At 38.7% G+C, this 27,372-nt stretch overlaps 1 pseudogene; it reads left to right on the top strand.

Moving 5' to 3' along the window:
• Nucleotides 1–1,602: 1,602 nt before the first annotated feature.
• Nucleotides 1,603–25,656, top strand: LOC140605074 (protein LSM12 pseudogene; annotated as a pseudogene).
• Nucleotides 25,657–27,372: the final 1,716 nt, after the last annotated feature.

Raw genomic sequence — 27,372 nt, 5'->3', positions numbered from 1 at the left:
GCGGACCCTCCCGCGGCGACCTGGCGCTTAACGCGCTGAGACACAGTCTCCTTTGTGCACGGAGGCCACGCGCGCCTTTCTCGCCCGTGGTGGTGTAAGAGTTAAAGGAGGCAAACCACCCAGCAGGGGGCCCTGATGGCTTCTTCACTGGGGCTCCGACCAGAGCAGCTCCACTCCCCAAAGGGAGACAAACCCCTGAGAATCTGGCACAAAAAACTTAGACCTAACACAAGACCGTATTTCTCTCGAAGGAAACTGATTTCCCGGCTCGGGCATCTCCGACGCCAATTGCTCCAGATTCCAGTTAAATAACTGACTCTTAAGAGAGTTGTGTTTTTTTTCACATTTTCTTTTATCTAGATTGCCTGGATAGGGATCCGACTGTGAAAAATGACAGGCATTTTTTATTTATTTCTTTTTCTCCATGTTGGTGCAGCGTGTAGAATTACTTGCCCTGAACGTGGTTAAAACGTAAGCATGCTAAATAAATAAATAAATAAATAAATAAATAAATAAATAAAATAAATAAGCGTGCTTACAGGAAGGCCTGCTAAGACCGCCACTGAGGCCAAATGCACAAATAAAAAAATACTGGTGATTTGCCAAGGAGAATGGGGTTGGGGGAAAAAAAATGACATTCCAGAAAGGAATGTGCTATGTGTGATTAACAAAAGGGAGAGGAGAGGATGACAAGATGAGATTCATTGTTTGGTTAAGAAGATGCCATCCCTTTAACAATATTGGGGCACCCTTTCTTTGACTATTAAAAATTTGAAGAAACAGCTGTCCAAAGAAATCCTCCATCTATATTTCAATTTATGGAAAACCCGGTTAGTGCCTGAAATAGCCCTGAGGTCTTTTTTTTTCTACAAAACTTAACCCAAATTAGAACATTTTCCCATTTATAATTAATATGCTGTTCTGTGCTTTCTCAAGAACCTTTTGCTCTGAGATTTTTCCGCCTCAGATTTGTACAAGACACCCTGAAGAATTGTTGCAAACAGGACCAAAGCTTGTCACCTCGTGGGCATTAAAATTCTAATAGATCACAATGAGTCTACCCTTGGGGGACCCACAAAATGTAGGAGATATTAACAAAATGCACTTCATCTCAACCTGGCAGTAAATCATAGTGGGAATCTCTCTGTTAAAACATTTGTGGTCATTTCATGTGTCTTCCTTGTAATGACTGGAAGGGTCCTCTTCCTTCACATTTGGCTTGTTTCCTTTTGAACGTTTTTTTGGCACATCACAACTCAGACTCAGGGCTGTGTCTGCACTACAGGGTCTGCGTTTGTGTCTGGTCATTTCTCCGGATGGACCACTGAACCCAAATTATCTAAATCTCCCCTGAGTCGGGAAGGAAGAAGCCCGGGATGGGAGAGGAACAAGATGAGAGATGTAAAATTTCTGTCCTGCTGTTAAGAAAAGACCTAATGCAGTCGCAAGCCTTATGTTTTCATTATTCTTCCCAGTAAAGGGGAGCATCGGATTTATATAGCCCTATCCATTCTTACCCTCCAATTCCATGCTTCATGCTCATCTCCTAAGAAGCTGCAAAATAGCATTTGAGAGATAAGAAAACAGGTGTTAAAAGTGCACATGTGTCACATGGTGAGTCTGACATGGAATGAAACAAAAGAGATGTGGGGAAGGCCTATTTCCCTTCTCTCTGCCTCTTTGGCCTCAAAATCTATCTTCCATGAGCTTGGGAAAAAAGAAAAGGGGATTAAAGGCAATAGACTGTGGATCTGTATATATTTTCATAGCCGAAGCATGTGGATTCCAAGATCACATTGCTCAGTTCACCCCTCTTTGACCAGGTGTAGTTAATGATGCCACACCATGGCAAAATTTCCATTCCACTCTCACTATTACATCATCTGATTTTCACTTAACCCAGTGCTAGCTTTGTTGGATTCCTTTAGGAGGTAGCAGTTAACTCTCAGCTCCACCTTCTTTAATGGTGCTCATTTTGAAGACATTTCCACTCATGTAGGGAAGAGTAGGATCTAGCCTGTGTTTCAGTCCTCAGAGTCACCAGGCATTTTGACTCCTCTGTTTCACATAGACTGTACTGGTGTGTTGTATTGGATAACAGGTTCACAGTCATGCTCCTGAAGTGACTGATTATTCTCTCCAAATTGCTGAATAGTCGCCTGGAATTGCTTGTGTTGCTCCAAGTGCCCAGTGGCCCATCTGTACCATTCTCTTACTCTTTTTCTTTCTCTCTTAAATCTTGCTGAATCTACTCAAAACACGCTAATAAACACATGGCAGCTAGAATGATAGAGCATCAGAGTTTTGATTCACATGATTGAATTCACACAGGAGAGAAGAAAACAAAGCTGGTTGGAAACTTACAGAAGGAAAGGGAAAGAAGTAGAATGGGTAGGTCTTTACATTTAGATCCAAGCAACGGATAAAATAATTGGGAGATCAAACTGGCAGAACTTCAGCAAGGCTCCTCATTGTTAAAGACAGTCTGTAGAGGGTATTGGTGGATATAAGAAAGATGCACAGAGCAAGGAAACAGACAATGAGCTACAGGCTTCAAAGACTGTTCACACTGACTCTTTCTTTTGTGTTTGGGAAACAGTTCTTTGGGGGGAAACTCTGAACACTGTTTGCAGGTTTATAAATAACCTTTCCTGATAAGAGACATGGAGTGCTCAGAGAAGGAGATTGGTGTTATTAGTTGGGAATAAGGGCTAATTTTCCAGGGTCAGATTACATTATGATAGGTTAAAAATTTCTAAGTAAAAAAAAAAAATTTCTAAGTATTATTTGCCAAGTATTCCATTTCTGAAGGCATAAAATGGCCTATCTCTCATAGTGACATGATAAGTGCCCGACAACAAAAATCTTGCCATATTTGGCAATGGCATGATCCAGTAGTACCAGTTTCCTCATGGTCATCCTGATATCTCAGGACATTAGCCAAAAAAATATGTAAATGATTTCTGTCTTAGTCAGGTTAGGCTGCTATAACAAAATGCCACAGACTCAACACACATGTATTTCTTAGTTCTGGAGGCCAGGAAGTCCAAAATCAAGGCACCAACAGATTCAGTGTCTGGTGAGAGCCTACTTCCTGGTTTGCAAATGGCCACCTTCTTGCTGTATTCTCACATGGTGGAGAAAGATCATCTCTCTCATGTCTCTTATAAGGGTACTAATACCATTCATGGGGGCTTTACCCTCATTATCTAATTACCTCCCAAAGACCCACCCTTGAATACTATCACACTGGGGATTGGGGTTTCAACATATAAATTGGTGGAGAGGGAGGAGGGGACAAAGACATTCATTTCATAGGAATGCCCCAGAAACATTCACTGTTTTAACTTTTTTGGCAATATATAGGATAATTTATTATTTTGGTTTGTTGGAGTATTACTACATAAAATATTTTAAAGATTTTATTTATTTATTCATGAGAGACAGAGAGAGAGAGAGAGAGAGAGGCCGAGGGAGAAGCAGGCTCCATGCAGGCAGCCCGATGTGGGATTCGATCCCGGGAGTCCGGGATCAGGCCCTGGGCTGAAGGCAGACGCGCAAACACTGAGCCACCCAGGCATCCCTACTACGTAAAATTTATATGTGGTTTTAAGAAAATATTATAGAGAAGTTTCATTGCAACTTTAAATTCCACATTAAGAAGAGACAGAGCTAATGACACCCCCCCTCAACAATAATTTCTTTAGAAGGCTGATGTAAAAAAAACACAGAAAATATTCTTAACTGTTAAGATATGAATTGGATTCTAAGTGCATTCTCTATCATATAAGACACGGAGAAAAAAGAACAAAGAAAATTCTTAAGTTTACCATTTGCAAGAGGATTTTATGTGACTTCAGTAATCTCTTATCTAGGCATTTAGTAGCATTATAAATTCAAAATTTGCGTAGGAATTATGAAAAGAAATAATATTTCTTAGAGGAAGTACAAGGTTTATTCAAACATGTAAAATATTTTAAAATGATCAGTTACAAACACTATTTTAAATATAGATATCAATTCTCTCTGAATAGGGCAGCAAAATCCTTGTATAAACCTCATTTATCATTTTTAACTGATGACACCAATAACCTCTCCCTCTAAACATTTTAATTCACAAAAATATTAATGCAAAGTTTTGATAAAATTGTAGTGATTCGTGTGGAATTTATATACTGACTTGCCAGTGACTACCTGGGAAGAAACTATGTTAGAGTAGAAATTGAAGCCAAAGAAATCTCGGTTCCAAATCCAGCTCCACTGACTTAGCTGGGTTAATTTTAGTTCTTAAAACTTTCTAAGCATCAGTTTTCTAATCAATAAAAATGAGGATAATAATGTATACTTTGCAGGACGCACATAGACTAGCAATAATGCATATAAAGAATCTGGCATAAAAGGTATTCAAAAAAACAATTGATCTGGATTTGAATATGATGGGGTGGATGGCATTAGAATTAACTGTCCCCATGAATAATTCTAAAAGCTGTATTAAATATTAGACAGTAACCAATGTAAGATCATGATCCTCTAGAGAAAAGAAACATAAAAAAATGAAACATATTAACACATTAGATGAGCCCCATATTCATCTCAGCTTCACCTTGAGGGCATGTCCATGTTCAGAGAAATAGTACCCAATCAGAGAGTGGTAGAGGAGACAGATCCTAGAGTTTAGAACTGCAAATACCACTGGGATTTTCTGGGGAGGGTTTTAGAAAGGAGGGACCTGGGAGAAGGAGCCTAAAAATGTCGTGTGAAAATTGCACTCAGAGCCAACTCTTGAAAAATACGTGTGCACAGCACAGTTCTGGGAGGCCCAGCAAAGAAAGCGGTAGAGCAGGACAGAGATTTTAGATGGAGCACTGTTGGGAGGGCAGAGGTTGGGATTTATGCCCAGTGATTACAGAGAGTATTTGGTGAACTCCCAAGGCTTCGGGTGAAGACTCAAAGGCCATACCCTAAGTATAAGGACCATGTCATAGCAGTAAGAGCTATGCCCTACGACTAAGGACAATGATAGACCTTCCCTAAGAGAGCCAAAAATCAAACCTCAACATGATAGAGGCAATGTTTGCCTTCCTGATTAAAATTTAATGTTCTGTTGAGAAAAATACCATCATCCAAGATCTGTATTGCCTATACTCACAACATTCGACAAGTAACTAAAAATTACTACATATACAAAGGAGCAGGAAAAAAAAGTTACTAATAATCCATAGCAGGGGTTAGAAATGTTCTCTGCTAAAAGAGGAAGCAATAAATATTGTAGGCTTTGTAGGCCATATGGTCTCTTTTGCAACTACTCTGCTGTCGCAGTGTGAACGCAGCCACTGACAATAGGTAAATGAATGAATATGGCTGTGTTTCTATAAAACTTTATACCTAAGCACTGAAATTTAAGTTTCATATAATTTTCACATGTCAAGAAATATTCCTTTTTTTATCCAATTAAAAATGTAAGACCTATTCTAGGCTCGGGGCTGTATAAAAAGAGACAAATATTAGTCATAAACATAGATGCAAAAATCCTCAACAGAATATTAGAAAAGCAACTCCAACAACATACAAAAAAAAAAAAAAGATTATATGCCATGACCAAGTAGGATTTATCCTAGGAACACAAGGCTGGCTTCACATCTGAAAATCAATTCATGTCATAGACCGTATGAATCAAATAAAGAACACATTTTCATGAGCATTTGACAAAATCCAATACCCATGCACAATAAAAATATTTTTAAAATGAGTTATAGAAGGGAATTTCCTGAATCTGAAAGAACACCTAAAAATAACTACAGTAAAAACCGTATTTAGTATTTAAAGACCAAATGCCCCCAAGTTCAGGAATAAGCCAAGAATATCTGTTCTCACCATTTTTACTCAATGTTGTATTAGAGGATCTAGCCAATTCAATCAGCAAGAAAAGGTATTTAAAGGCATCCAGATAGGAAATAAAAAAATAAATCTATCTCTATTCACAGATGGCATAATTTTATATGTAGAATATCTTAAGGAATCTATTAAAAATCACTATTACAACTAACACACAAATGACACACAAATATAGCAAGGTTGCAGAATATCAGATCGCTATACACAAATTAATTGTATTTCTATACACTAGTCATGAACAGTCTGAAAATGAAATTAAACAATTCCATTAAAATAGATCAAAAATAAATAAAATACTTAGGGAATAGATCCAACAAAAGTAGTACAAGATGTATACCTGAAAAGTGGTAAAAAGATTATTGAAATAAATTGAAGATCTAAGGAACTGGAAAGCCATCCCATGTTCATGAATCAGGAGACATAATATGGTTAAGACAGCAATACTCCTCAAATTTATCTACAGATTTAATATAATCCCTATAAAAATCCATCCAGGCTTTTTTTTTTTACAAGAGCTGACAAGCTGATCTACAAATTTATTATGGAAATGCAAAATATCTCACTTTTATACTCTAAACAGTTTTGAAGAATGAACTTGGAGGATTTTCACTTCCCACTTTCAAATTTACTATCAAACTACAGTTATCAAGACAGTATGATACTGGCTTAAGGAAAGACACAGAAATCAATGAAACAGAACTGAGAGTCCAGAAATAAGTCCTTATATTTATGATCAATTGAGTGATTTGCCCAAAAAACTCATTGAGGAGAATCTTTCCTGTAAATGGTGCTGGGACAATTGGATATCCATTTGCAAAAGATGAACGTAGACTTTTGCCTCACACCATACACAAAAATTAACTCAAGGTGGATGACATTTTTTTAAAATATTTTATTTATTTATTATTTATTTGAGAGACAGAGAACTTGAGCTGGGAGAGGGGCAGAGGGAAAAAGAATCCTCAGCAGACTCCTCATGAGTGCAGAGCTAGATGCAGAGCTCCATCTCATGATCCTGAAATCATGATCTAAGTCAAAATCAAGAGACAGGTGCCCAATTGACTGTGCATCCAGGCATCCAGACCTGGATGACATATTTAAATGGGCAATCTAAGGGCACCCGGGTGGCTCAGTCAGTTAAGTGCCTGCCTTCAGATTGGGTCATGATCCTAGGGTCCTGGGATAGAGCCCCACGTCGGGCTTCCTGCCCCTCACGTCCTGCTCCTCGGGGAGCTTGCTTTTCCTTCTCCCTCTGACGCTCTCCCTGCTTGTGGTCTCTCTCCCTCTCTCTCAAATAAATAAATAAAATATTAATTAATTAATTAATTAAATGCATAATCAAAAACAATACAACTTTTATATGAACACATAGGATAAAATCTTTGAGACTTTGAATTAAGCAGTTTTTGATATGACACTAAAAGCATGGTCCATAAACAAAAAAGTTGAAGTAAACCTCATCAAAATTCAAAACTGCTTTAAAATATATCATTAAGACATGAGAATATGGAGGTGCCTGACTGGCTCAATTGATTAAGGGTCAGACTCTTGATTTCAGCTCAGGTCATGATCTCAGGATCACAGGACTGAGTCCCATAACAGGCTCTGTGCTTGACACAGAATCTTCCTGAGATTCTTTCTCCCTCTCTCTTCCTCCCCTTCTGCTGCTCCTCCCATTCCCATTCCCTCTTTCTAAAATAAATAAATAAATAAATAAATAAATAAATAAACAAACAAATAAATAAATAAATAAAATCTTTAAAAAAAGAAATGGAAATACAAGCAACAGATCAGGAGGAAAATATTTGTAAAACACACATCTGATGAAGGATATACAGATAAACAGTTGCAGAGTATATAAAGGATTGTTACAACTCAATAGGAAGCAAGCAAACCATTCAAAAATAAGCAAAAGATTTGAATAAACATTTCACCAAAGAAGATGTATGAATAGCTAATAAGCATGTAAACATCATTAGTCAGTAGGAAACTGTAAATTAAAACCACAATGAGATATCATTTCACACCCACTAGGATGGCTATAATAAAAAAGACAATCACTAATGTTGGCAAGATGTGAAGAACAGAAACACTGATACATTGTTACTAGGAATATAAAATGGTGAACCACTTTGGAAAACAGTTTGGAAGTTTCTTAAAAAGTTAAACATAAAGTTACCACTTGACCTAGATATTCCACTTCCAGGTATCTACCCAAGAGAAATGCATATGTTATATACCCACACAGAAACTTGCATATAAATGTTTCTAGAATCATTATTCATAATAGCCCCAAATTGGAAAAAACCTAAAAGTCAATCAACTGATCAATGGATAGACAAAAATGTGCTATAAGAAAAATATTACTCACCAGTAAAAAGGAATCACCGACTGATACACACATGCTGAGATGGATGAACCTCAAATATTCTCCTAAGTGAAGGAAGGCAGACACAAGGAGCACAGAACATTTGATTCTACTTATATCAAATGTTCAGAACAGGCAAATCTATGGAGATAGAATGTAAAGTAGTGGTTGCCTGGGACAAGTTTGGGAAGGGAGGATTAATAGCAAATAGTAGGCTGCTCTCCCAAGATGGTGGCTGCTCTGGGTGGAGTACTGAAGCACTGGGAGCCAGGCATCCTGAGGGAGGTGACAGGAGCCTCAGCTGCTTGGTGAATGGTAACCTTCCACTACTAGTCTGAAATGCTAGCTTTAAAACGTTTCTCTTCCAGTGGAAAGCCCAACCATGCAGACATCTTCTTGCTCATAAATTTACAGTATGTTTTAGAAGTGGAGATAATTAATAATGGAACAAGAAACCTAACTGCACTCAATGTTAATAAGCTTGCCAGCAAGCACAGACAGGAAAAGAAAAGAAGCTGAGCTAGGCCCAGTGCTGGTGTCTCCCTAAAGAGCCTGCAGCTCTTCCAGACCATACACAAGAACTTTAGAGACTGTAAATGACAAGAAAAAATCATAGTCATGGAAGATGTTGTTTATACACCCCTCACATCAGGTGGAAAACTATAAAAGCAAGCAAAGGGAGGAGTGCACTGAGCCATGTACACAAAATAGTTTAAAAATACTTTAGAGATGTGTAAAGCCGAAAGATACTGTAGCGTTCATAAGCCCTGCAACCACAGAAGGAGGTTGCCCTTGTCATCCAGTATCCACACACATGGAAGATTCTTCTAGTGCCCAGCCAACAAGGTATGGTGGTGGCTTCAGCGGAGACAGGCCAGGGGAGAGAAGGAATCCTATATTTCCTGCTGGCTCTTGTTAACGAAGAATCAACATTTCCAAATCTCAGACTTGAACAAACAAAGCACCCAACAAAAAAGAGCAAGAGAAAAATTTTAAAGTTGGGGGAAAAAACGGCAAATAATAAATAAACAATACATAATAAAATAAAACTTATTTATGATGATTATTGAACAATTAGATAAATTTACTAAAAATCATTGATTTGTAAGCACGATATGGGTGAATTTTATGATATGCAAAATATGCCTTAATAAAGTTAAAAAACATCACCTATATCCTCAAAAAGTAAGAGAAGATTTTGAAAACTTCAAGTAGAAACAGAATGACACACATACAAAAAACAAAATCAACTTTTAGAAATTAAAATATTTGAAGGAGGAATGAAAAACCCAACAGATGGCATGCAAGATAAATCTAATGAATTCACTTTGAAATTTAAAAAAAAAGTGGAAAAAGATAAAAATGTTAAGAAAATCAGAAAGTCAGTTAAGGGGGGTCAGCATTTGAAAAATAGGTGTTCCTTGTAAGAGAACAGAGAAATTGGGAGGAAATTTCAGTGAAATAATGCAATAATTTCTTAAAACTGCAAAAACATGAGTTAATAGTCTAAAAAGGCCAAACACAATAGAGTATACCAAGTATGTTATCATGAAAATCAAATAATTTGGGGATAAAGAATTTTAGCTTCTGGAGGAGAAATAAAATCCAGAGTGGTTTGGGTCTCCTTAGTAATAACAATGGAAATTAGAAGACAGTTCAACCGTCTTCAGAATTCTGGAGGAAAATTATTTTCATTCTTGGATTTTATATCCAGCCAAATTATCAATCTTCTTGAGTATAGGTAAAAATCCATTCAGACATAGAAGGACTCACAGTATTTACCTCCCATGCACCTTTTATCAGGAAGGTACTTGTTGATGAATTCCACCAAATACATGTATTCCAGCATGTGTTCCATGTTGAGGTATTCCATGAAGAAGGAGAAATAGGAATAAAGAGATCCAACACAGGAGAGAAGCAAAGGGAATACCTGTGATGATGATGATAGGAGATCTCAAAACTATAGGTGTGCGCAAGTCATTGAGGACAAATAGTCCACATTGGAAAATGCCAAGAGAGAGTGTCTTTTCAAGATGAAATTGATAAAACAAACAAAGAAACCAACAAGCAAAACCTAATGCATAAAAAAAAAAAACCCTAATGCATCTTAACCTCTTGAGTGTAAATTTAGACAACTGGTAGAGAAGTTGTAACTGAATTTAATGAGTAAAAAGGAATTTTAAGAAAATGGCAATTATTAACTTCAGCAATAACCAATAGTTGTTGAGGCAGGAGATGAAAAGTAATTATAGCTCTCTAACTGATCTGAACAGTATTTCTGAGCCATAACCATATAGACACTGAATTTTTATCTAAATGTATTTATAACTACATTTGATTGATGAGAGAATGAAATGATACACATATATATGGGGACAGGAAAAAAGAAAGCTAAAACTGCTGTTTCCATGGTGAGAAATCAATATAAGAATCAACTAAAAAAATGGAAAGTGAGGGGGATCCCGGGGTGGCTCCTCAGTTTAGTGCCTGCCTTTGGCCCAGGGTGTGATCCTGGAGACCCGAGATCGAGTCCCACATCGGGCTTCCAGCATGAAGCCTACTTCTCTCTCTGCCTGTGTCTCTGCCATTCTCTCTCTCTCTCTCTCTCTCTCTCTCTTTCGTAAATGGATAAATTTTTAAAAATCTTAAAAAAAAAGAATGGAAAGTGATTGCCTATGGTGAAGGGAAAAATTGTGGAGAGGGAGGAGGAGCACTACTGTTTTACTTAACAAAACCTTATAGATATGACTCTTTAAACCATGTGCAGGTATAAATTTGATCAAAAAATATTTTGTTTCAAAAAGAAAGGAAAATATAGAAGTGTAACCCTGACACATTTTTTTTCTCAACTGAGTTCTTGGTGTTGTCAAGACATCTTCCTGAGCAGATTGCAGCTAAGGCGGAAGACTAGAGGCCACCAAGAGCTGCAACAGTTTCTTACTTAAACTAACAAATAACTAGTAAAACTACAGGCAGATTCTTTAATTTGATAACTGTGCTTCCATTCTCTCGAGATATCTATCATTTCCTCATTGATAAACCTTCAATTTCCCAACAGATGAATTCAGCCACAATTCAACATTTTCTTGTCTTACGTTGACATAAAGAAGTAGAAAATTAATAAGCAGTGAGACATCATTTTCTAGTCAACATACTTTGGCATCAAAGTTGGGAGGGAAGGAAGATAGTAAATATGCTTTTTTTCTCACTTTTCAAATCAAAAGTTGAACATATTTGAGTTTTTCATCCAATTGGATGCACTACATTTTCCTTTTCCCTGCAGTAGTTGTACAAGTCAATAGTTGTTTAAAGTCAATGAGAGTAAGTTATCTCACATTGGCTATCTTTCAACATCGAATTGTCAAATATTGAAAAGGCAAATAGTCTACCTCCAGCCCCAGTAACAACTTTTCTTCTATTTCTAAACTCTATTTTTAAAGCCTTTCTACTTATACTTCCTTAAAAATATATGAAAATAGGGATGTGATATTTTTGTTTACCTGGAAACCCAAGTGAGCTCCTAATTTTGTACCTAATGCCAGTTTCTTGTTTTGTGACTCAGACTTGAACATGCCATATTGTTTGCTTATTAATAAGTTTCATAAAGGCCAAAAACCTTACAGAAGGCCAATTTTTTCCATGGTAAATTCAGTTAGAGCTGAACTTTGCAAGATCATAAGACCCTGTGAGCATTAGCTATTTATGTATTGATTCAGTCCTAAAATAATGTCTCTGTCACCCTGCACTGAGGTTTATACAATCCAGAAACAATAAATAGCATCAAAGTTCTATTTAGAACCAGTATAAAGGCCACATATTTCTGATGGGATCTCAAAATATGAATATTACCTAGCCTTATAAGTCAGCCAGCACACTTGCATCAGTACTAAGTCTTGAGAACGACTAATCCTACTGCATTTGTCCGGATATATCCAACTGCTAGTAGCTGAAAACTCTAACTCAAATTGGCTCACACAATAGGAAATTTATTGCTTTGTATAAAAAGAAGTCCAGGGATTGGGTAGGAGTCAGAATTAGTGGGCAGCCCAGGTGGCTCAGCGGTTTACCACTGCCTTCAGACCAGGGTGTGATCCTGGAGACCCGGGATCAAGTCCCATGTTGGGCTCCCTGCATGGAGCCTGCTTCTCCCTCTGCCTGTGTCTCTGCCTCTCTTGGTCTCTCATGAATAAATAAATAAAATATTTTTTAAAAAGAAGAGTTAACAGTGTCTTAAAGATATGATCATAAACCTAGCTTCTTTCCATCTTTCTCTATGGAGCCTCAATGAATTGGTTATGCCCTCAGCTCGGTTCCCCTCAGGGCTGCCAGTATATTGCATTTTGGGGTGTCATATCCAAATACACCATCATCCAGGAGAAGAAAGGAGCCATGTCTTCCTTTCCAGAAACCCATGAGCAGACTTCTCTCTTACCCATTGGCCATGATTGGGTCAAATACCAGTCCTGGACTATTGAGGCAAGGGAGTGACATTACCATGATTGGCTAAAACTAAACATCTGAGATTAAAGGTTCAAGGAGTCACACAAAGACCACTAACTATCTCCCAGACTCTTTCTTCTGTTATTCTACTCTTTGACCTCCCAACCCAATTTCCCAGTGTGTTCTCTGAGGGGAAAACAAACAAACAACAACAACAAAAACCAATTGTATCATGCTTCTCCATTTCTTGGAAACTTTCCTCATCACTATTCTTTCTCCTGTACATAAAACTTCTTCCTTGTCTTATAGATTTTCAAACATACTCAAGTTTCTCCTATCATAAAAACACATGCCTTCTCTAGCTCCGGAGCCGCCCCCCTCATTTCTCATCATCCCCTTAAAGCCAAATGTTGAACTTGCTAATTCATTATTCTGGTTTTCTCACTTCTCCTCGATCAATCTGGCTTTTGTGCAGTGACTTTACACAAAACTCACTGAGATTATCAATGATCTCTGTGTTATAATGGGGTATTTATTCCTCCTTTGAACCTTTGCCAATATTAACTAATCCTTTCTTTGGAAAACATATTTTCCCAGTGAATCTCATCATGACCCACGTATTCCTGATTGTCCTCTAACCTTGTGATTCCTTCCTGGCCTTCTCTCTAAGCTCCTTCTCCTATATTTCTATACCCAGCCATCAAGTGTCAGAATATCTCAAGTCTCAGTCTCTAGAGCCCTTCCTTGTAACTCTATATGTCCAAGATAAGCTCACCATGCCCATGATTTTACTTATCATCTGTATGCCATCAAGTCTCACATCTGATTATTTGTTACCTTCAAAACCCCAAGCTTCCTAAATCATCAACCATCACCCAGGTACAATGATATCTGTATAACCTTTATTCTGAGATCATCTTCCACCTTTCCCACACCCTTCACTTTTTCTCTACGTCTTCTAGAACTTGTGATATGTTAGCAGAAAACTACTCTTTTCATCCTCAGCATCTTCACGTTTTTGGCCTAATTGAAATTTGAATATCCCCTTATGACATCTCTTTCCTTGCAGCTCTTTCAAGTGAATGCTGCCTTTTCCCTTACATCCTGCTCACCTTTGGTCCCAGAAGTAGGGTAGGCACCACCTGCTTCCTGTTGCTGCTTTCACAACATTTCTCCTCCCACTTCTAAAAAAATGACATCTTTTCTTTAAAGGACATCACACTTGACGACCTGCTACCCCTTCTTATTGCTGTCATCTACAGATCTGCTGCCAATCCCTCTCATTAACTGATCATTTTAGTGTCTGACTCACTGTTTCTCCTTCTTTCTATTCCCATGACTACTTTCATTTAAATATTCGAATAAACGAGCCACCAAATGCCTCAAGAGCTCTGTTCCTTAGTTTCAAGGATCTTTTCAATATTTTATTTATTTATTTATGAGAGACGCAGAGATTGAGGTGGACACACAGAGGGAGAAGCAGGCTCCCTGCGGGGAGCCCAATGCAGGACTCAATCCCAGGACCTGGGATCATGACCTGAGCCAAAGGCAGACGCTCAACGACTGAGCCACCCAGGCGTAAAGAAAAGGATCTTTTCTTTAACTCTTCACTCCCATGATCCTTATCATCACAAAAAGCTGAGTGCCTTCTAAAATATGTATATCAAAGTATATATCATCACCATCACCTGTACCATCTCCACCACCTCTTCTTTCATTATCTGCCTACTTCCCAGAGAAAATAGAAGCCATTGAGAACACCTTCAGTTTCCCACAACCGATGGTACAAATTTACCTCTTTTGTTCCTTCTCACCTTTCATAAAGGAGGTATCCTCCACCCTTCCTAAGGCTATGCTCTTCACCTATGTGCTGGATCCTGTGGCCTCTTGCTTTTTGAAGGAACCTGATCAAGGAAGTACTGCTGCCTCTCCTGTATTTTATCCTCTCCCTTCTTCTGTCTCCTTATTGTAAGCATTCAGACATGTTCAAACCTTTCTCTTCTGAAAAGAGAAAAAATAATAATGCTACCTCTGAGTTTATGTCAGAGGAAATGAATACCTTCTAGTTAAAGGCATTTTCTCTCCTTTTCAGTGAAGCTTCTGACAATGTTGTCTACACTTGCTGTCTCTTTCTCCTAACCTCCACCCACTCATCAATTTTATGCAGCGAGGTTTCTGCCCACACTGCTCCCACTCACCACTTCACAGAAATTGCTTTTTCCAAAGTTACCAAGGACCTCCTAGTTGCTAAATCCTACAGACGCTTCTCTCGGTCTTTATTTATTGACTCATATTTTTAATGTATACAACATATAACCCAGATGACTGTCCTGAAACTTTCTTCAGTTTCAGTACTCTTGGATTTTTTACTCTGACTGTTCCTTCTCTATTTCTTTTGCAAGAACCTTTTTCTCCATGTGTCCCTTAGTTGTGATCCTCTTTTGCTCCACAAGTTCTCTGTAGGCAATCTCATCTATTTCTATGGCTTAAGTTGTTATTTATAAGCTCATGATTTTAAAATTTCTATGTAGGTCAAAGTCTTTTTCCAGAGCTTCTGACTAGTATAAATTACTCCCTACTGAACATCTCCACTTATGTATCCCACGAACATCTCAAACCCCAGATGCTAAAACTGAACTCAGTATTCTTCTCCTGAAATGACTTCTTCACTAATCCAATGAATGGCTGCGATATTATGATTTATAAATAGAGTATGGAAGCCCTTGAAGGAGGAGCTCTCATGAACATTCGATTCGTTGCAGCCTGCATAACCAGCAGGGAGGAGGAAAATAGTTTTTATCTTGACACAGGAGGACATTTTTCACACAGAAATTCATCTCCTGAAAGAAAGAAGGAAGATCCCTCCCTGTCCCAGCAACAATACACTAATCAGCATGGCCTACAGCGAGTAAGAAACTGCCACAATCCGAGACTCTTATTCAGTGATCTTTTGTTCAAAACAATCCTTTGAGTTTCCTCCTAAAACTGACTCTCCAGTCTTCCCTATGGTTCTTCCATAGCTTGCATGTCCTGAATTGCAATTCTCTGCTATTCCCAAATAAACCCATTTTTTGCTAGTAAAATATTGTATTTTTAAGGTTAACATAAGAAATATATTTCTCATATATTTCATCTTTGTCCATGGTTCCTGACTCCCAGCTCCTAAACCCCTTGGAATTTCCTAAGTAATGAGACCACTAAAGATGCCTTTTGGTGTATATATGAGGTGACTTTTGAACCATACCTAAAGATGGAGACTGGTTCCCAGAAGAAACAACCCTGTAATTAGAGAGTTAGAACCTTCAGCCCCACCCTCCTAATCTATGGGGAGAAGATGGGCTGGAGATTGAGTTCAATCATTAATGATCACTAATGATTAATCATGATTATGTAATGAATCCCCCATTAAAACCCAAAAGGACTGGGTTTGAAGAGCTTCTGGGTGAGTGAACAAGTAAGTGGAAGTGCTAGAGAGTAGCGTAGCTAGAGGGCATGGAAGTTCTGTGCCCTTTCCCCATCCTTGCCCTATGCATCCCTTCCATCTGGCTGTTTCTAAGTTATACCCTTTCATCACAAACCAGTAATCTAGTAAGTAAAATGTTTCTCTGCGTTCTGAGAGCTGCTCTAGCAAATTAAACAAACATAAGGAGAAGGCGGTTGTGGGAACCTCTGATTTACAGCCAGTCAGAAGTATAAAGAACAATATGGACTTGTGACTTACATCTAAAGTCTAAAGAGAGGGTCGTGGTAACCTCCAATCTGAGTCTGTCCATCAGAAGCACAGTAACAGCCTGGGATTTATGACTGGCTTTTGAAGTTGTGTGGGTGTTAGGGGTGCTGGGAGGGTTCTTATAGGACTGAACCCTTAACCTCTGTCAGAATTTAGTTGAATTCTCAGACATCTTACTGTTGTCTGAAATTGCTCGATGGTGATTGGGGAAGCGCCCCTCCGCACATATGTTAGAAGTGGGCCCAGGAATCATTTTAATGGCAACATTTCTCTCCCACCTTCAACATCTCATTCAAGCACCAGAATGTCTCCTGAATCCATTCACTCCACTCCCACTGCCTCCTCCCTACTACAGCCTGCTGTCTTCAAAGGGATGAGGCCCCTGAATGGAACCCAACACACGTTCTCCTTCACTTCCAGGATTCTTACATAGTACTCTCTTCATGGAAACTTGCTCATACCCCCCTCTCCCTAGATGTTGCTTACCTTTTAATTTTTTTTTATTTTTTTTAATTTTTATTTATTTATGATAGTCACAGAGAGAGAGAGAGAGAGAGAGAGAGAGAGGCAGAGACATAGGCAGAGGGAGAAGCTGGCTCCATGCACCGGGAGCCTGATGTGGGATTCGATCCTGGGTCTCCAGGATCGCGCCCTGGGCCAAAGGCAGGCGCCAAACCGCTGTGCCACCCAGGGATCCCTGCTTACCTTTTAAATGATGAGATAAGCACGGCATGTTCTACTATATGTCGGCAAATTGAATTTAAATAAAATTTTTTAAAAATAAACAAATCTTGGTAAATTGTCATATTTCTTCCCATTTATTGCAACATTTTGAAATTCCCTAAATAGCTTCTGTCCATTAGACTATCATTTCAATCATTCTTTTAAATTATTCCTTGCTCTCCTTTGTTCTCCAATTACAGTATCCGACAAAATTCCTGGCCTAATCAGCTCAATCCTTCAAATTCTCTGTTCCTTCCCTCCGGTCACCATAAGCCTGAAAAAGATGCACAGAACTTTGCCTCTCTTCAAACCCCCTGTCACCTTCTCTTTTCTCATTCCTCAATGAGTCAATGAACATTATCCAGTGAAAATTTCCTCAACTTTCTTTCTGCCCTACAAATATCTTTCTTTAAAAACATTTTTTCCTCCTTTTCTGCCTAGTACATGTATCTCCCTCATTCTCACCTAAGGCTGATTTCTCTTCCCATGCTTGGATTCCATCCCACTTATTATCTTTCTGCATACAAACATGTTTGAAGAACCTTCATCTTTAAAAGCAAAACAAAACTAAGATGTCTCTCGTCCCAAGTAGTCTTCTAAACACTCAATATAGAAGAGCTTTGAATTCTTGTCTATAATTCCATTCTGCTCTATATTCACTCTTTAATTTGCTCAAACATGGTTTCTGTCCCACCCTGCCACTGAAACAACATTTACTAAGGTCAACAAAAACTTCCATATCTCCTGCATTTTCCAGAGCCCATGGACTTCACTCTGTTCTTATTTTACCTGCACACTCTGTGGCATTTGACACTGTTGACTTTCTACTCTTCCTGCTTCTAGAAGAATGCTTCTTTTGTTGTTGCCCACCTCTGGTTCTCCATTTATGCTATAGGCTTCTTTCTCCACCAATTGTCTGTTCTTTTTTTTTTTTCTTTTCTTCTTTCTTTCTTTCTTTCTTTCTTTCTTTCTTTCTTTCTTTCTTTCTTCTTTCTTTCTTTCTTTCTTTCTTTCTTTCTTTCTTTCTTTCTTCTTTCTCTTCCTTCCTTCCTTTCTCTTTTTATTTTACTTTTTTTTATTCTTTTAACTGGTGAAATTTGAGAAACATACCATTTCTCTAAATATCTTCTATAAATACAAAACTTATTCACTCTTTCTTCTTGTGGTAAAATACACAGCATAAAATCAAACAAGCCATGTGTACACTTCCATGGCATTAAGTATATTCACAGTGTTATGCAACCATCACCACTATCCATCTCTAGAACTTTTTCATTCTCTCAAACAGAAACTCTCCTCCAATTAAACAGAAATTTCCCCATTCCTTTCACCCCTCCCTTTAGCCCTTGGAAACCATCATTCTAATTTCTGTTTTTATAAATTCAACTACTCTAGGTACTTCTTATAAGTAAAATTATAACAATATTTGTCCTTTTGTGACTGGTTTCTGGACTATTGTTCTTTTTTTTAACACATTTGGACTCATAGCAGGAAAATGTCAGGCTTTTGCCTAAATTTGTTATTTCATCTAGTTTTCTGAAGTTACAGACTCAATTTTTTTATTATTCCTTTCTCTTTTATTATTTTTTATTTTGTTTGTTAAATTTTACTGAGATATAATAAACATAAAACATTATGTTAATTTAGGTGCACTACATAATGATTCAGTATTTGTATATATTATAAAATGGTCACCACAATAAGCCTAATGAACACCAATTACCACATATAACATCCATTACCAATTGCCTCTTAACTGTTGGTTTTGTCCAGAGCCTCAACCTTGGCTCTTTGCTTTTCTTATTCAGAACATGATCCCTGGATAATCTTAGCCACATATTTGGCTTTGGCTATCTCTTGGTACTTTCAATTGTTCTCTGACCTCTCTTTCTTCCTCAGAACTTTCAGATAATCTTGAATCCCGACACTTGATGTCTCAGAGGTGCATTATAAACACTGTGTTTCAAACCCCACTGACCCACCTCCTCCTCCGGCTATGACACCTGGCTCCATGAATAACATTATATCAGACCCAGGTGCTCAAGCAAAGCCTGGGAGGTATCATCAACACTGCAACTCCCACTCACCCTACAGGCACAAAGTCTTACAGTGTCATCTCCTAAAATCCCCTCCTGCCCTTCCCCATTCACTCGTATCACTAAGCCTTGCCCAGGCTTTTTTTCATCTTAGTACAGTCACTACAGTGACTGGGATCACATCAGTGGATGTGATAAAACACCCACTTTTAATTGGGTGTTTTATCCCAGTCTGGCCCTACTTCAGTACACACTTCATCAAGCTGCCAGAGTGCCCTTATCCAAAATACAAATCTAACTCGTCACTTCCCTGCTATGAACCCATCAAGGGCTCCACCAGCAATCAGGACAAAATTCAAATTCATTAGCTTAGTGGAAGGTCCATTCATATTCTGACCATATGTCAACCCCCTTTGGCCTCATTTCCTTCTTTTCCCCAGTGAGAGCACCCTTTGCACAGCCACAAAGAATGCTCTGTTTCCCTACTGTCAGGGATTGTTTCATGCCTAGGGGCCTTCCCACATACCACTCGATCTGACTGTTCTTCCCTTCTTTCCTGGACCAGCTGACCTACTTACTGTTTAAAAACTACCTCAGGAGTCGCCTCCTCCGAGAAGCTTTCCTGACCCCATCATCCAGTTAGATGTCCTCATACAATCACAGCACTCTTTGTGTGCACCAAACACAGCATCATCTTCCTATATGGTTCTCTGGAGACTAAAAGCTTCATGTCTTATTCAGCTTCTATGCCACTACTTGGTACAGAGTCCAGCAAATAATAGTATTTGTCAAATGATTAACTGACAATGAAGAAATAGACTTAGGAATCTGTCCCACACATTGTCAAAAATCAGATTCTGTTAACAAAATATATAGATGGAATAAGCTCTTAGCTACTAGACTTTATTTAAAGTTGGAGGAAAGCTCATATGAAAGGAAATATTTTCTAAACAAATATATTGCATATTTAAACCAAAAAAAAAAAAAACACTTTAAGAAAAGTCCAAGAGCTTTCTAGAAAGTAGTGTAGTAAACTTTTTATTCAAACAGAAATGGTTTCTATAAATACTGGCTCTCTTGAATACTTTGTCCTAGACATAAGTAAATGACTCATTCACATAAGGACGTTTGCAGAAAATGTACTGTATTCAGATATTCTCTGTATATATCTTATCTGACCTCAATAGCAAAGAGCTATGTAATGTTATATTTGCAATACAGCTTGCTAAACAAAGTGAAAAGAAGCATTAAGCAATGATGACAGAAATCAGCATAGACAAGGTGCATAATTGAAATTGAAACCAAAAAGATGTTTTTTTTTTTCCTCGAAATAAAGCAGAGCATGTTAGCCTGCATTATTTGAATAAATTAAATTCTCAGTCTAAAATCTCTTTGGTAGCAGCAGTGTGAGTTATTTTTACAAAGTCATTTGTTTTAGTTTTGCAAAGCTTTGCCATTTTCCTCTCAGATTTAAATCCTTATGTGTTTCCTTTCGGCTAATACTACATGTAACCTGCCATTCTGAGCATCGACTAGCCTAGTGTAGCCAACGGCTGCCTGCAAATGTATTGACTATAAGCAGAAAGGGGCAAGGGTGCTTATAATTGGCTTCACATAACTCAGTTTGATTTAAAAACACAGTTTGTCCCCTAATAAATATTTTACAAACACTGGCTATGTGCCAGGCACTGTGATTGCACTAAGGTTTAAAGATGATTATGACAATGTCTCTCCTTTCAAGGAATTCTCAATCCCAGGGAGTAAAACAGATCCACACATAAGCCAACTCAACCATCAAAAGTAAGCGCTACGCTGGAAGAATGAATAACATGCCATGAGGTTAAGAAGGTAGGTGAGTTTTACTTTATGGAGGAGTCAAGGAAGAAGAGGGTGGCATGGACGGTTTCTACAAAGATTTGATCTGGCCTCGATGGCTGTGCAGAATTTCACCTAGTGAAGAATGAGAGGTCCAGGACAGAAGGGCAGCCTTGGAAGGGTAACCAAATCAACAAAGGCCTGATGGAGAAATGCTCAATGTGTTCGCAGGTGATTGGGCACTGGGCTGGAGCTCAGAGAACGTGCAGGGAACAGCAGGGAATGGAGTCAATACAGAAAGTTTATTTAACAACTGCATTTCTCAGAGTTCACATTTTTTAAATAAATTAATGAGTTTTGCCATATCTGCATACCACCTGTACTACTATTTACTTAATATTGTTGTAAATGACTCTCTTTGTAAAATATAAACGTCTACTTTAGCTTCATGTTAAGCAATAATATCCATGAAATTACACATTTGAGGTACTAATCACATTTCCCCAATAGTCGTTAGAATAAAAATAAGTAATAAAGTCATATAAATGTGTAGTATCGTATCACCTAAAATTGTCTTTCATGCCACTGGGGGCACATGCTCCGCACTTTGGGAAATACCTCGCTGCATTAATAAGTAATATGAAAAGGAACAGCTTTGGCAAACTATTAGTTTTATTTTCCAAATATTGGGAGAAATGAGGAAAACAATGCTTCTATGAAAAGATTGTCCAATAAAGCAATCTTGAAATTCCTGCTGGAAGCAAGCAGATAATTGTTTTAAAATGCTGAGAAACAAGTGATTAGAGAGAAAGTTAGTTGAGTGAGGTGAGAACAGGAAGGAATCACACGATCATATACAGGAAAAAGCTCTGTGGAGGCAAGAATTCGGTAGGAAGAGCAGACTGAGGGCAACCTGAAACTGATTACTGATTCATTTCTTTTTTTTTTCCCAGACGCTAAGCTGTGTCATCCAACATGGCAAATGCTAGTTACATGTGGTCATTTAAATTTAACTGTAAGTTAATTAAAATTAAATAAAATAAAATTTTCAATGCCTTAGTCATGCTAGCCACATTTCAAATGCTCAATAGCCTCGTGTGGCTTGGGTCTTACAGTAGTCGAACAGATAGAGGACATATCCATCGTTACAGAAAATTTCATTGGACTGTGCTGCACTAGACAAATATCCATCTACTGGCTGGGTCTTACGCTATCAAACTACAGTGCCTCAAGGGGAAGATTGTTAAGCTGAAAATACAGAACGGGAAACATTTCCCTCCTAAGGACAGTTAGAGGACAAGGCCTCCAGTAATAGGGGAAACATGGCTTTCCCTAATCAGGAATGGGCTACTGGTCTGATAGGACCTTTGGATGCCTAACTTAAGCACGATTAATAACGTAAAATGCTAAGCATTCAAAGAAATTCCAAATTCCTTTATGCTATCACTCAAATTCTCTGCTGTAGCTCTTCAGAATATAAATTACAAAAAGGAAAAAGAAAACTTGACAATGCCCATAAGTGAAAGTTCCAGCTACTGAAGTCTATGCTTCTAGAACCCCAAGTCTCCACTGAGTGCCAGCTATGTCTCTGAGCCAGGCTATCTCCCTAGCAGATATATTTGCTTACGCTTCGTCACACTTTAAAAATTTCTCCCAAATATATCATCTTCTGATTTTTCCTTTTTAGCTCCCAGCATGTAATTTTACGTAGGTGCTATTGTTCTAGTTACTATGACCATGTAATCACTTCTTCTGAGCCTGCACTTTCCTGTTGGTACAAATGGAATAAATATCTGCAGCAAAGAGTAAATTAAATGATGAAAACACTGATTTGAAAAGATACAGGCATCCCTATGTCTATTGGTGCACTATTTAAAATAACCAAGGTGTGGAAACAACCCAAGTATCCGCTAGTAGATGAATGGATAGAGAAGATGTGGTATATACACCCAATGAAATATTACTCAGCCATCAAAAAAGAATTAGATCTTGCTGTTTGTGACAACTTGGATGGAATTAGAGGGGTTTTTGCTAAGTGAAATAAGTCAGATAGAGAAGGAGAATTACCATATGATTTCACTTATGTGTGGAGTCTAAAAAATAAAACAAATGAACAAAAAAAAACAGAAACAGAGTCATAAATACTGAGAATAAACTGGTGGTTTGCAGAAGGAAGGAGGGTGAGGGGATGGGCAAAATAGCTGAAGAGGATTAAAAGGAACAAACTTCCAGTTATAAAATAAATAAGCCATGGAGGTGAAAGTACGGCCTAGGGAACACGATCAACGGTATTGCCATAACATTCTATAGTGACAGATGGTTGCTACGCTTATTGTAGTCATCACTTTGTAAGGCATTTGGATATTGAATCACCGTGCTATAACCTGAAACTAATATAATGTTGTGTGTCAACTGTACTTCAATAATACATTTTTAAATAAATAAATGAGTGAATTAGATGAGACAGCACATAGGAAGTGCTTACTACAAACAGAAAATGCCAATAAATACATGTAATATGTATTGTAATGCTTCCATTCACATAATGGTTTTCTAAAGACTGGTAGACCTGAGATTCAATATCCCCATCTGTGAGCCTACCACTTGACACCTAACAACCACAGCCTTGATGGTAATCAAATCAACCAATAGCCACTAAGTATCACCTCTGTGCAAGACACAGAGTGTATAAGTGGTCTCCGGGATGCTTACAAATTATAGGCATGACTCCCACATTCAAAGCATTTAATTTTAATGAATTAGAAGAACTTCAAGAGCATTCATTAGTGAGGAAAATGAAAGTTGTGCCTGCCTTCGATAAGGCTTCAGATAAACTTTGAAAGTCATGTCAGGGTTACCAGAATCATCGGAAACAATGGTCCAACAGTGAATAGAGGGCCTCAAAGTAGGAGGCATATTTCGACAACTTAACTGCTGAGCCTTTTCATACCTTTTTGATGGCTAGAAGGGTTTATAATAAAGATCAAGGGACCAGAGTCTCAACACTGGCAATGGTGAAAGCTCAGAGCTTGAAATTATACCTCCCAGTTGGAGAATCACATTAGTGAAACATGAAGTGTGTGAATGCAAGTCCTAGTTTGATCATCCATGAGTGTATGTGTCATATTTGGACAAACTAAAAAATACTTAAAAAATCATTTGTACATAAATAAACACGAGGCCTCTAGGTTAAGCTCTAACATGATCTCTCCAAACTTCTACTAAAATGTTTGTAACAAATCCAAAAAAGGATGTATACATTTCCAAGGCTGCCACTTAAAAATGATACTCAGTTGATCTGTAGAATTTGAGAGGAATTTCCTCTAACAGCTAAGACAAAGCAGACAGAGCAGCTGTGTGATACCCACATGAAAATGAGGAGCAAGACCACTTTACCACTCCTCACTGTTTAATCACTGGGTCAGAAAAATTGCAATCCAAAAAGTGGGCAACTTACCATATGAGTGATGCTTTTTGAGAAGTCAGAGTCCCTTCCCCTACCCCCTTCTCCCTCTCCCTCAGAATCTCTTTCTCTTGTCACAGAGATGGCTACCCGCAGAAAGCAACTGGGCACAAAGAGAGAAGGGGTGATATATGTGAAGGCTTGGTCCTCAGAAAGGTTCAGGTGAGGGTGTCAGGAAGAGCTAATGACAGCATTCATGGGGATGGAAATTCTGGTGCATGTGATTTACTCAGAGTGCTAGAAAGCCAGAAAGCAAGGCTAGGAGACCTCATTTCAGTTCAACAGAGCTGCACCAGAAGAAACCGCTAAACATTTGAAATGGGGTCATGAATCAGGTATTATCCAACTGTATTTCTGAGAAGGACTTTTATCTAATGCCCAAGGGCAGAGTTGAACAGAGGGTAACTGATAAACTCTATCCGTTGGCAAATACTGGGTTTGGATTAAATTTTGCCTCTCAGAAGATAAATTAAAAAAAAAAAAAGCAATTCAATTCAATATCCATCAGGATTATTAACTTCAAGCAATGGAAACCAAATCTAACTACCCTAGCAAAAAGAAAAAGGAGGAGGAAAAGAAATACAAAGGGAGGAGAGAGGGGCTTTTTCATTCATTCATCCATTTATTCATTCATTCAACAAGTCTTGATTGAATCCCTACTAGTGCCAGAGGCTGTAATATACCATTACCATGTGTGTATGTGTGTGTGCGTGCGTGCATGCATGTGTGTGTGTGTGCGCGCGTGTGTTTGTGTTTCTAGATAGACTTACCCAAGACCTCAGGAAATGTGCTGCTGAGAAAGCTGGTAGATAATTTGATGGGTATGGCACGAAGTTTCTGGAAGATAGGTTCACATGTCAGAGATGAAAAGAAGAGAATGTTCTACTGAAGCATCTCAGACTTGCATCTCAGATTTAAGAATGGTTAACAAGATCACAAACGTCAGTGCTTTGATCTCCCTTGAGAGATCACCCTTGAACTCTGGAAAAAAGCATTCTTAATATAAAATTCTAAATATTTTCCAGGTTACAAGGTCATTCCCTTTGCTTATGCCAAAATCTCAGTTGGATCAAATACAAAACACAGAGGAATTGGGAAGAGTACAGGCACAGTGGAGCTGGTCCCGATGTTGGTTGTCCTGGACGGGGAGCAACAGGTTCTGAAAGGAATGTCAGAAAGTGACTAGAAGCAGGGTGACTAGTGGCCCATCGTGGAATGGGAAGCAACAAGGGTGCGTATGACACAAAGGAGGAACTGTCAGATGGAGAGTTTAAGAAGAACTTAAGACAACATTCTTCCCTTCTACCTCCCTCCCTCCGTCCCTCTCTCTCTCTCTCTTCCTCTCTCTCTCTCTCCCCCTCTCTCTCAGATTTTATTTATTTGAGACAGTGAGAGCACAGAAGGAGAGGGAGAAGCAGAGTCCTAACTGAGCAGAGAGCCCAGCGCAGGACTCGATCTCAGGACCCTGAGATCATGACCTGGGCCAAAGGCAGATCCTTCACTAATTGAGCCACCCAGGCGCCCCTCTTCCCTTCTCAAAACACATTAGACCCAGGGTTTTTCTCCAGGGGCATTTCTAACATTTTGATGGGACATTTCTTCCTTTTATAAGGCTATCCCATGCTCTGCAGGGTGTTCAGCATCCTTGCTACTGCCCACTAAGTACTGATAACTGGACATCAATCAATTTCCAATATCTCACACATGGCTACCACTTACTTCACAAAAGACTTCTACAAAATATCCGTTCTTCCCTGTGGGGTCTCACCAGCATCAAAGGGTGCTATCATCTTGTCAAAGTGGCAAGCCTCTTCCCACATCACCATGGTTTACTCGTCAAGAGCATCTAGAAAACATAAATAAACTGAAGACAGGTCACCTAACTAAGCAGCAGTGGGGGCACCGCTCCAGCGAGAACACCAAGTTCAGTGTAGAGGAAGCTACTCTTCCTCAAAAGCAGGCAGGAGGGATCCCATGGGGGGTGGGGACAATTGCAATTGCTAATGTGCCACTATTTTTTAAATAACTCGGTTGTTTTTTAAGAGGGAAAAGTCAAATCTTTTCAAAGGGATTTTTTTCCCAAATACTAAATACCTGTTTGTTGACCAAAGAGTATTATTAGGTGTTGGCCTTGCTGTCTGATGAGGTCAGTAAGGACACGTGCTGGGATGTTTAGCAAAGCTGGTTAGCGTGGACATGTTTAGTCAAAGGGGAGTGGGGAGGATAAAAAGTGGCTTATTTTTTCTCCAATTATTTAACTGTTTCATCTTATTTAACACCACACACACACACACGTGTGTGCACATTTACCCTCCCCCCCATCCTTTCCCCCCCCCACCAGAAGCAAGTAGAAAGCTCTGCTTTTAGAACTTCCAGAAAGAAATGAGTAAAAGAGACAGGTAGACCTCTAATGCTATAGAACCACCACTCTATTATGTTACGCTAGTTTTCTTTTTCTTAGAAAGAGTAATGAAAAATGTTCCCACTGTCCTCCTGAAAAGGCTTTTTGTTCTGTGAAGCACAATTGGGAATTATAGGATAAATCAAAGGGTCAGATGGTGACCTCTTTCCTTAGAGAAAACACATGTTCATGACAGAACCAGAAGAAGGCAAAGGGTAAAAAAGAACAATGAAAATACTTTACTCCTTTCTTTTCAAGAACATTACGGTTTGCGTCTGCAGAAGGCCATGAATACAGGTGCCTGAGCAGAGCTCTGGATAGGGCACACACGCCACCCTGTGCACACAATGCTGCTGCCGGCCTGACTGCAGGTACAGGCCACCCACCCCTGTAGGGAAAGCACCCTGGAAGTCATCTGTTCACAATGGTGGCTGCTATGGGAATGGATGCTATTTTCTAATAAATTGCTGTCAAAGTTTCTGAAAGCAGGAGGGGGGGGAA

This window comes from Canis lupus, chromosome 1 (assembly GCF_048164855.1).
Source record: "Canis lupus baileyi chromosome 1, mCanLup2.hap1, whole genome shotgun sequence".
In the NCBI taxonomy this organism is placed as follows: domain Eukaryota; kingdom Metazoa; phylum Chordata; class Mammalia; order Carnivora; family Canidae; genus Canis; species Canis lupus.
The sequence above is the reverse complement of the archived record's forward strand: the minus strand, read 5'-3'. Positions and strand labels throughout refer to the sequence as shown.